The 10993-nt window shown below is 42.6% G+C and overlaps 1 long non-coding RNA gene across 1 annotated transcript; it reads left to right on the top strand.

Annotated features, from left to right (window-relative positions):
- The first annotated feature begins 715 nt into the window (after nt 1-715).
- Nucleotides 716-3496, top strand: Gm30714. Its single transcript, XR_377644.1, has 2 exons — nt 716-1858; nt 1999-3496. It is a non-coding gene; the product is annotated as a predicted gene, 30714 (long non-coding RNA).
- Nucleotides 3497-10993: the final 7497 nt, after the last annotated feature.

The following is a 10993-nucleotide window of genomic DNA, read 5'->3' as shown; positions in this document are numbered from 1 at the left end:
CAATCCCTGACCCTGAAGAAGCCTGGATCTAAAAAGGAGATGCAGGCAAGAGCCATCCCTGACTCTGAAGTGGCCCAGGACCAAGGCAAGAAGAAATGTGAGCCTGGGCAATCCCTGACCCTGACAAGCCCCAGGCCTAAAAAGAGAAGAGATGTTGGCATGGGCCACCTCTGAACCTCAAGAAGCCTGGGCCCAAATCAAGAAGACTTGTGGGCCTGAACCATCCCTGACCCTAAAGAGGCCCAGGCCTAAAACAAAAAGATGTAGGCCTGGGCCATCCCTCACCCTGAAGAGGCCCAGGCCCAAAACAAAAAGAGATGTGGGCCTGGGCTATCCCTGACCCTAAAGAGGCCTGAGCTAAAAATCAGAGAAGAAATTTGGGTCTGGGCCAACCCTGATCCCGAAAGAGCTGTGGGCCTGGGCCAACCCTGACCCTGAGGCCCAGGACAAAAATGAAAAGACATGTGGACCTGGGCCACCCCAAACTCTGAAGAGGCTCAGGCCCAAAACAAGAAGAGATGTGGGCCTGGGCCATCCATGATCCCTGAAAAAAAAATCCCAACCCTAAAAAAATGAGTTGTGGGCCTAGCCCAATCCTAGACTCTGAGATAGTCTTGCCCAAAAACTAAGAAGAAATGTAAGCCTGGGCTAATGCTAAACTCTGAAGAACTCTAGCTCTAAAGAAAGAAGAGATATGGGCCAGGGGAAATTTCTGACTTTGAAAATGCAATTCCAGAAGCAAAAAGGGATATGAATTAGGCCAATCCCTGGCTCTGAAGGTATCTAGACCCTAAAAGTAGATATGTGGGCATGAGCCAATTCCTCAAATGAAAGAGGTCTGGGCCAAACCAAGAAAAAGAGTATGCTCCAGGCCCAAACCTGACACTGAGGACATCTGTACACAAAGACAATAGTAAAATTAGCCCAGGTTCACCCTCACACAAAAAAGCCTTGTATCCAAACAAGGAAGTGTTTTCAGGACAAAACTATAAAACCAAATGACATTGTGGTTAGAGTGTGTACCATGAGGTGCTCTGGTCTCAAGCCTTAATTTTAATTCTTATTTTACTACTTATTTACTCCATAAGTTGGCTTCCAGGGTACCAGCTGTGTGGATTGCACATACATACTTTTTTCAATCCAGATCACATCTGATCAAGGATGACACCATCACCATAACATGCCAAGGGCTTCCTGAATAACCTGTCTCAGTACAGACTTACCATACCAAGAAGGGTGTTATACTGCACCTGTACCTTTCTCAGACAAGACCTTAACTTGCTTTCAACTGAAACTCAGGAACGAAACTCAGGCTGTACTATCTGTTCACCAACAATGTTCAACTAACCCAAAATTGGCCTTGTTTCAAGTAACTGACATCTGGACACATTTTATCTCCAGGAAGCAGATCCTGATAACGATCTGGTAATTAACACAGGTACAAGCCCATAAACAGACCTCAAAGGAAACCTGGCAGCTCCTTGAATTCCAAGCAACCTGGGCCCATATTCTCAACAAGGGTGTGCGGGTGACACCCTCTATCCAACCCAGGTCACAATTCTGCCACAAAGAATTCAGGCCTTAAAGGGACCAAACCTCACCTGAATGACCAAAGGAAATGGGCACAGCCATGATCCTGACCTGGTCTGTGACAGGCATTATCTCATGTCAATTTCTTTTGCTGAATAAACAAAGGCCTCATTTGTGACTAAGTTCAGGCCTTAAAGGGACTAAACCTCACCTGAATGACCAAAGGAAATGGACACAGCCATGATCCTGACCTGGTCTGTGACAGGCATTATCTCATGTCAATTTCTTTTGCTGAATAAACAAAGGCCTCATTTGTGACTAAGTTCAGGTCTTAAAGGGACTAAACCTCACCTGAATGACCAAAGGAAATGGACACAGCCATGATCCTGACCTGGTCTGTGACAGGCATTATCTCATGTCAATTTCTTTTGCTGAATAAACAAAGGCCTCATTTGTGACTAAGTTCAGGCCATGGTCACCAAGAAATTTGGACTCCCAACCATTCCTTCACAGATGACTGACATCAGATCATAGGTTATGAACTCTCCTCAGTGACAATCTGGAAGCTCCCTGTGGTACCACTATGCTTTGGGTCTACACATGTCATTCTTCCAATAGAGGCAACACTCTCACATCAGGTGTGTTAAGACCACATCATTGCTTTTAAATACTCTTGGCCAAACATGAACATAACAAGGTGACACCTTGAACTCAAAGGTGTGGGAGCCATACCCAGAAATCATCTGTGTCCAGGTCTTCCTAGATGAGGCCCTTCAGAGATCAAGGAGAAGCTGACTTCAAGTGTAACCTGAGCCATACCCACTACTCAAGGAAGGTTGGACACAGCTTAACCACATGGAGAGCTGGTCTGATGAGTGCAAAGATGGTGAAAGCCATAAAGTGACATCAGTAGGATCCTGGCAGCTTCCTGACTACAGGGTACCCCGAGTCCAGCCTTAATTCAAGGGTGTGTGGGCCATACCCTCTCTTCATATGACTCAATACTATGCTTACAGCAAAGGAGCCTGTCCCACACACCATGGCCTTAAATGGAACAAGGACTACCCATAATGACCAAACAACCGAAACATCAAGAATATTTTGATTACACTTGGCCTTATCATGACTCACCTTTTCCCCCCACAGTAGACTTAGTTCACTAAAAATCTTAGATGCAGTAACAAGGCTTCCTAAGCTGATGACTGACCGACCCTCAATCCATAGCAATGGAAGCTGAGGGCTCCATGCCCAAGAAGGGCTGGTGCCGTAGCCTTCTTTCATCAAACCCAGGAGTTATGCTCACCTTAGAGGATGTAGAACCACCAAATGTGTGGATTACACTAGAGAAACAATCTGGGCAGATTTTGGTATATATAAGGGGTGTGTGGGCCGCACTCAGTAGCCATTATGTACCCAGCTGCTATCTTGTCTTCAATAGATCCAGAACACAATGATCTCATGTATGTGTGTTAGCCAACACCAAGACCTCAGAAGAAATTGGAACCACTACAATGACCAGCATTGATGGTCTGATATGTTACATCACCCTCACAAACAGAAAGGCTGTGATCCAAACCCTCTTATCCTGACATCTCAGGTTCCCTAGTTCCTCCCTGTTGACCTTGATCCTCATCCAGACCCAATTAGAAACTCCAAGTGGTCCTTTGGATTAAGAATGTGATGACCCAGGAGTACAGACATAATTTTAATTCAATGGTGTAATGGAAAACCCTGAAATCCCTCCTCTGGTGGTGGTAACTGTTGAGACATAGTTGCCCATGCTTACTGAAAGTCTCACGGAGCCACAGAGAAGAATCCAGATGTATTCCCTGATTTCAATAGACCTCTGCCTTCATTTCTGTACACAATATACTTTGGAAGCCTTGTAGTCTTATATTATTTATTGGGCATTTTCATGCCCTAGCATTGTGTATATATATTTTTAATAAATATAAGGTTCATCTGCTACCATGTTTATTTCCTGAAATATGCTTATTTTGGCTCTTTTCTTGTATTTCTGAATGATGGTTTTCAATCCTCAATTGAACTTAAAACAGGTTGTAATAGTTACAAACAGCAAGTGTGAGTAGCTAGCACATCTTTCTCACCTGCCGTCTCAATGCACATGGCACGTATCTGTAGGCTCACACCTCATCCTGAAGATGAGTGTACCTCTGTTTTTAGTTGGAGTCTTCCAAGGAAAAAGAAAGGGCCAAAGATGCAGGAGCCCTCATCTAGTCCCAAAATCATGGGAATAAAATTTCTAAACTGTAGAGACAGTAACCAGCCCCTTCCAGTGCCAGTAATACCAGTTTTGAGAATTTCTGAGGAAGGGCTGGAAGGCAGACAAGACAGAGTAGGTTCAGTTGGGCCACAGGGCACCAGGCATGTGGAAAGCATTTTCCAGTGAGATTCCACATGAGAAAGAATGCACTCCCAGTGATAGTCCATGAGTGGTTCCACAACATAGGTACAGAGTCACATCGGAGCAGTAAAATGTGCTGTGTTCCTTAAATTAGAGGAACTAAAGACCAATGTGTTGTATCCCTGGGCTTGCTAAAGGGTCCTGGGTGAAACCTAAATGATAAACCATCAGAACAAAGTCTGATAGGAAAGCAGCCTAGTTAGAGCATGAACCCAGAGCAGCCAAGGACACACCCTAAACCTCAGGAGTTAGGGAATAAACCCTGTCCCTTCTTAACCTGGAATGAACCAAGTCCCCAAAGAAGACAGGACATAACCTGAAACCAAAGGTTCCCAAGCCAAACCCTCAACACGATAACCCTAGCATGAGAACTCTCCTTTGAGTCTCTGGTTATGGGGGCCTCAGATACTCCCAAAACAATATGGACTAATGCTGCTTCCCTTGGTCACTTCCCAGGAATCAAAGGCAAGGTCCTACTGCTGAAAACACCGAGTACTTGGGACATGAAATTTAGAAAATTTGGGCTGGATGTGGCACTACAACAACCTTCACGAAGACTAGCTTTCATAATCCTGGCAGGTACTATAGAAGCTGCCAACAGAGGGAAGCAATCAATCATGATGTCTGTTAACCACCAAGTGACCATCATGGTAGGGTGTGTGTCCTAAAGGGTTCAATAGTGGCACTTCTATCAGGAAGTAACTGGTCTTTCAAATTGGACTAAAATAATGGTTTGATCAACAGGAAGGATATCCTGGTTGTTACTGGTATCCAGCAAACGACTCATGGCTACTGAAGATATGGATTTTATGGCAGAACCTACTACTGACACTTTACTAAACCACTGCGATTCCTGACTATATTGTCAGTATTTATCCTAATAACTGCAGGGCCGATGTCTTCTAGAAATGACGTGAAAGCTGCACCCATAAAACCACAACAATATGGCTACCTAAAGGAGACCTAATCAAGGACAATGCCATTGGACATTGTAGTGTGAATGGGTACAACCACATGGGGACTCATCCTGAGACAAAGAGCTATAGGCAACTGTTGGGGTCACTGGGTGCCCAAATAAGGAGGAAAGGACCACTGAAGTCAGAAATAAACAAATAGCAACTTTATTCACAATGGGAAAATGCTTCTAACCGGTTAGAGTTGCAGTCAAGCTCAGAACTGACAGCACAACCCTGAAAAGATGTGAGCAGTCTCCTTTTGAAGCATAAAACCACAAGCAGATAGATGGTCCGAGGATAATAAAGAAGGAATTCGTAAATTGAGGATTGGTTCTCAAATCCAGGGTGTGCAGGATGTTGCAACAGGCTCAAGGCTGTTCTAAGACAGTGGTCTTATCTCAACCTTTATGGTGCTCATGCAAGCCAGGTGGTTTGACTGCAACTGTAAGGAATGTAGAGTTTGAGGATACGCAGTAAGATGAGGTGGCAGACCAATGTCTGGGGTTACTCTTGACTCTTCAGCAACTTACAAGAACTGCTCAGAGAGGGAGAATTTAGAATGACCTAGAAATGAGTCCCCTACCTGGTGATCCAATACCTAGTGTTCAGACCTGAAGCAAGCATCACCAAATAGTCTTAACACAGTGTAGACATACATTTATGCATTCATCTATAAATATGTATCATTAATAAAGAAAAGAATTCTGCAGATTTGAGAGAGAGAAGAAGAAGGGAAATATGAAAACTGTGGTTTTATTTTCATTATAAAAATTTAAGAACTATTTAATGGATAATAATCTTTGGTTGGGTTAGATACTCAACATTGTAATATTTTGCAGCAGAACAGCTTCCTCTACATTTTATTTCAACGCTCCTGCCTCCACCCATAGATCTCTCTTCTTACAAGAAGTCATGTAGAGGATTTTTTTGTATTTAAATGCTAATTTCTATACCCATAGAGCTGGTTGCAGTCCAGACTTTGGTATTGAAATTATTGTGAAGCATCTCCTGACTTAGTGTTTTATAAACATCATTACGTTCTGATTGTTCAACAAAGATCTGAACTGCCAATAGCTGGGCAGGAAAGGAAAAGGTGGACTTCTGGGCCCAGAGAGGGAGGAGAGGGTCTCAGGTGGGGACTGGAGAGTTGCCAACAGGATGTGGATGCACATGGAAACCAGAGTGAAACTAACAGGTCACATGACTGGAAAGTAGGCCAGGTCAGCATTGTGGAGTTAGAATAGGTCAGAATTTTCCCAGCTATTATACCTAAAGTCTTTCATAAATATAAAGAAATCCATGTGATTATGCGCAGGAGGAGCTGGCCTAGAAAGCTATACTTTTATAAAGCCTTGATCACAAACATTGCATCATGTTGCTCATGCAGGTTCTGTGGTGACAGGGAGAGCTAATTTGAATCTTTAAATCAGATGACATCCCAGGGCATACTGCTCTATCATCTCCTACAACCCCACGTCACCCTGCTGAATCCTGTATGGCCATGTGGAAGGAACTGTGTGTCACATGATTTCCCACCCCTGAAGCAGAGCCAGCAGGATGTGGGCCTCCATGACGGTTGCTGGGTGTGAGGCATGTGTATATTATGTATATTTTACTTCATGTTCTCCTTCAGGAAATACCCCTGCCAAAGTTATCCAGGAATGTCCTCTCTGGCAAGGTTAATGACTCCATGATAATCAGAGACAACAAGAGTCAGGGAGGTAAGGGTTTGTCTATGTCCGTAGCAAAAGAATGGTAAATGATGAGACCTTCAGAACAGCCCTTAAGGTTGTAGGAAAGAACTCTGAAAACATGAGTTCAAAACTATGTAATGCCTCAATTACGAAAAATATATAAAGATGTAATATGAATTGTATAAGGAGCTTCATGGACCTAAAAGAACAAAGACAGCTGCACTATAAGCCAGCTTGTCAGAAAGATACTCGAGGAGGAGATAAAGAGATTTAGGAAGTGGTGATCGCAGGGTAATATCCCACACAGCTACGTTTATTGTTTATGTCACAAAGGTAGGCAGATACCTGAGTTCAAGGTCAGCCTGGGACAGAATGAGTTTAGGTCTAGGCCCAAGCATGGTGGGAATGGTAATTTTAGGGAGGGATTCCATCCAGCTAAACTTATTGTCTATGCTTACAAATGCAGGCAAATATATGAATTCACTTGCAGTATTAAAAATAATTGTGCCGGGCAGTGGTGGCGCACGCCTTTAATCCCAGCACTTGGGAGGCAGAGACAGGTGGATTTCTGAGTTCGAGGCCAGCCTGGTCTACAAAGTGAGTTCCAGGACAGCCAAGACTATACAGAGAAACCCTGTCTCGAAAAACCAAAAAAAAAAAAAAAAATAATAATAATAATAATTGTGCTTACAGTCTTTTTTTTATTTTCTGGGAGTAAAGGGGCTAGGGTCATAAGGAACCTGGGATGAACAATTGAACTGATACGTAAATAAAAGTCTGGGCTTTGGTCGTCAAGAGCTGAGCTATCTGGATGAGCTATCTAGAGATTTCCCCAGAGAGAGCTGTATTAAGCAGAACAAAGGCTGTCAGCTTGTACTCCACAATTTGACTTGAGTTGTTAACTGCTCATGAATACTCCTTCCTCAAAACCCCTGTCCAAGCCAAGGCTGGTCCTTGGCACCACCCATGCATTTCTCCAAGCTCCATTTCCATATTAAGATTCATCCCTATGATGCTGCTTTCATCTGCAAGGAGCAACACAGTAGAAAAGACGACAGCATGCTCAGTTTCTTCCTGGGTCAACAGAATCCTCATCTGCCTTTTGTTTCAGATTGATACTGAAACAGATTGATATTGTCCGACTCCAAAAAGCCAAGAATTATCTTTAAAATATATATTTTTTAATTTTCCTATTTCAATGACCCAAGGAGAGTTGGTTCAGATATGACACTCAACTGTTTTCCCATACTGAAAATGAACTTAAAATGCTGTTGGGTTATCCACATATATATTAAACTAATTCTCCCCTCTGTGCAAAGCATACAAAGTGCTAAATAGCTTGACGTATCATCTTGACACAGCTAGATTCATCAGAGAGGAAGAATCCTCAGTTGAGAAAATGTCTCTATAAAACTGGGCTGTAGGCAAGTCTGTAAGGAATTTTCTTAGTTGGTGATTGATGGGGAAGGGTCCAGCCTGTTGTGGGTAGTGCTACACCTGGGCTGGTGGTCCTGGGTTCTATAAGAGAGAAGGCTGAGCAAGTGGGAGGAGCAAGTCAATATGCATTGTTCCTCCGTGGCCTATGAGTAGGCTCCTGTCTCTAAGTTCCTTCCCGACTTGAGTCCATTATCCCTCCAGGATAAACAGTGAGAGGGAAGTGTAAGACAAATAAAGCCTTCCTCCTGAGTTTGCTTTGGCCATGGTATTTCATCACAGCACTAGTAATTAGGACATAATTTTAGTTGGTCTGTGTTAGGCACAAGCCTTTGAGATTTGATTCACTGTGGAAAACCAGTGGAATGAGACACTCAGGATAGATCAAAGAATGTCTTTTATTTCATGTTACGAGAACCACAGACCTTTTTCTGAGCTCAAATTAAAGGAGACTTCCTAAAATGCGGTTTCCAACTATTCAATCAATAATTATTTTGTCCATTTCTAATACTTAATTTGTTTGTTTTTCACAGGCCAGGTTTTGCTACATTGGCATTGCTGGACTGGCATTGAACTCAAATAACTTCTCTTTTCTCAGTTGATTAGATCAAGGACTTCCATGCCTGGCTCTGTTCCTAACATCTAGAATAATGTCCTATTGCTAAAAAAACCAAGTACTTTGGCCACAAGACTTAGAGAATTTGGACACTAAATCCTGTCATGTTTATAGAAGCTGCCAATTGAAGGAAGCAATCCATTATCATGCCTATTAACCATCAAATGACCAACATAGTACGATGTCTGTTGATCCCACCAAATTAAAGCAAAGACCATTGATCTTTATTAATTGAATTAAAGCAAGTTTTACTTCTGTGCACAGCAAAGCCAGTACTGCTGCTGTCTCTGCCTAAGGTAGGATTCCAGAGAACAAGTCCAAACACAGAGGATGCAAGGGCTTATAGCTCAAAACCACAATGCTAGGGATATCCAAGGCTTGGAGGACCTCCAAAAGAGCTTGGCAAGCAAAATACTAAAGCAGTTTAAGAATACTTGACAGAACATCTTTTGGTTTTGTAGATGGTAGAGGTCAAAGCACGGTCAGGATGTGGAACAAGTCAAATTCCAGGAATCAGAAACTTAAAATTCACAGTAAACAGAGAGGAACTTATTTTGACCCTGTAACAAGATAGCTTCTGTTCTTAAAGTGCAGCCACACTCAGCTATCCTTTATTCATTGTCTTATGTGGCCCTTTTTGATCCTTGTTGGGAAACATTCATTTCTGTCTGTCATATATGGGCTCCTCATGCCAGTGGAAGACAAGTATCTTAGTGCTTTCTATTTGCTAGTAGCAAGATTTGTAGCACATCAGATTTATGGTCCAATTGTGAGTGATGTCAGGAGGAGTATTAGGGGACCGGAGCATCTGAAACAAGAGTAGACAGCCAGGGGCACTAGTTGAATAGGATTGGTAACAATTATTTCTTTCTTACTAGTCCAAGTATTTGGTTTTAAGATTACTTCTTACTATAGCTAGGGTTTCATTAGTTATGACTGATTGGTTGGGATAGAAACAACAGGTTTCTCCTAGGGCCACACATAGCCCTCCTTGTTTCATGAAGTCATGCCCCATAGACTCATAGGGACTGGCATTGTTGGAGGTGTGACCTTGTTGGAGTAGGTGTGGCCATTGGATGGAAGTGTTTCTCTGGGTGGGCTTCGATATTTCAGATGCTCATGCCAGGGCCAGTGTTAATCTCCCTTACTGATGCCTGCTGATCCAGATAGAGACCTTTCAGCACTTAAGCACTGTGTCTGCCTGCTTGCTACCCTTTCTCAATGGGTCTTCCCTGTCTCTGCCTGTCTTTGTCTGGAGAGTGTCCCTGAACACAGGTGATTGGTCTTAGCTTGCCTTGTCTGAAAAATGACCTTGTACAGAATTGTCTGCAAGGCTGAATGGCTCAGCACACACATCCCACTCTGGCTTCCTGCCCACATGATAATTAGGTGCTGTATTATAACCAATCAGCTCTTCCTGATCATTTGATGCTATGACCAATTAATCCTTTCCACATGTACCCCTTAAAAAGCCCTTATATACCCTATCCCTGAAACAATACATTGAGCTTGCCTAGCTGCAGTGGTCTCCAGAGGTCATTCCTCCATACTCACAGCCATTGGAACCTTGCTCCCCACCTCTGCTCCCCTTTGTCCTCTTAGGCTGGTGGCTAACACCCTCTAAAGAGAAAGGGGAACCATAATTATTTTCAACTATGACAGATGTATTCATCATAAAGCAACTACTATCATTAACCCAGGTCTTCCTTGGCTTAGCTTGTATGTGCTTATATAGGTAAGCCTCCTTTCCCTCCCACCTATCATGGCTTAGAATTTTATTTCACATCATTTATTTTCTAAAACACTAGATATTACATTTCTTTCTGCCTGTTTTGTCAACAATATTTCTACAAGAAGTATTAAAAGGACCCTTTTGGTTAGTAAATATATGCCTAAAGAGCTTTAAAATTATTGAAGCTTCTCTTTTGTGTGCAATAACTGTTTCAACTTTTACTTAGGTGTTGTTTTGAATTATGTAGGGTTCTCTTCATCTGGATTTCCTTCTACTTTTATACTGAAACACGTGTGTGTATTTCTCTGGAATGGACTTAATGCCTAATAAAGTAGAACTAACATTGTATAGTATGTATAGTTATTACAGTGTTATCTAGTTCTGGGGACACAGCTCATCATCAGAGCATCTGTCTGTCAAGTGCAAGGACCTATGTATGATTCCCCACCACTGGAAATAAGAAAGATCAGTATATTGTCTAGTTTTATGTCAACTTGACACAAGTTAGAGTTATCAGAGAAGAAGGAGCCTCAATTGAGAAAATTCTTTCATGAGATCAGGCTGTAGGCAAGCCTATACGTTGCACCTCGATACTTAAGGTCAAAA

The sequence above is a fragment of the Mus musculus genome, chromosome 6 (genome assembly GCF_000001635.26).
Source record: "Mus musculus strain C57BL/6J chromosome 6, GRCm38.p6 C57BL/6J".
NCBI classification, from domain to species: domain Eukaryota; kingdom Metazoa; phylum Chordata; class Mammalia; order Rodentia; family Muridae; genus Mus; species Mus musculus.
The sequence above is the reverse complement of the archived record's forward strand: the minus strand, read 5'-3'. Positions and strand labels throughout refer to the sequence as shown.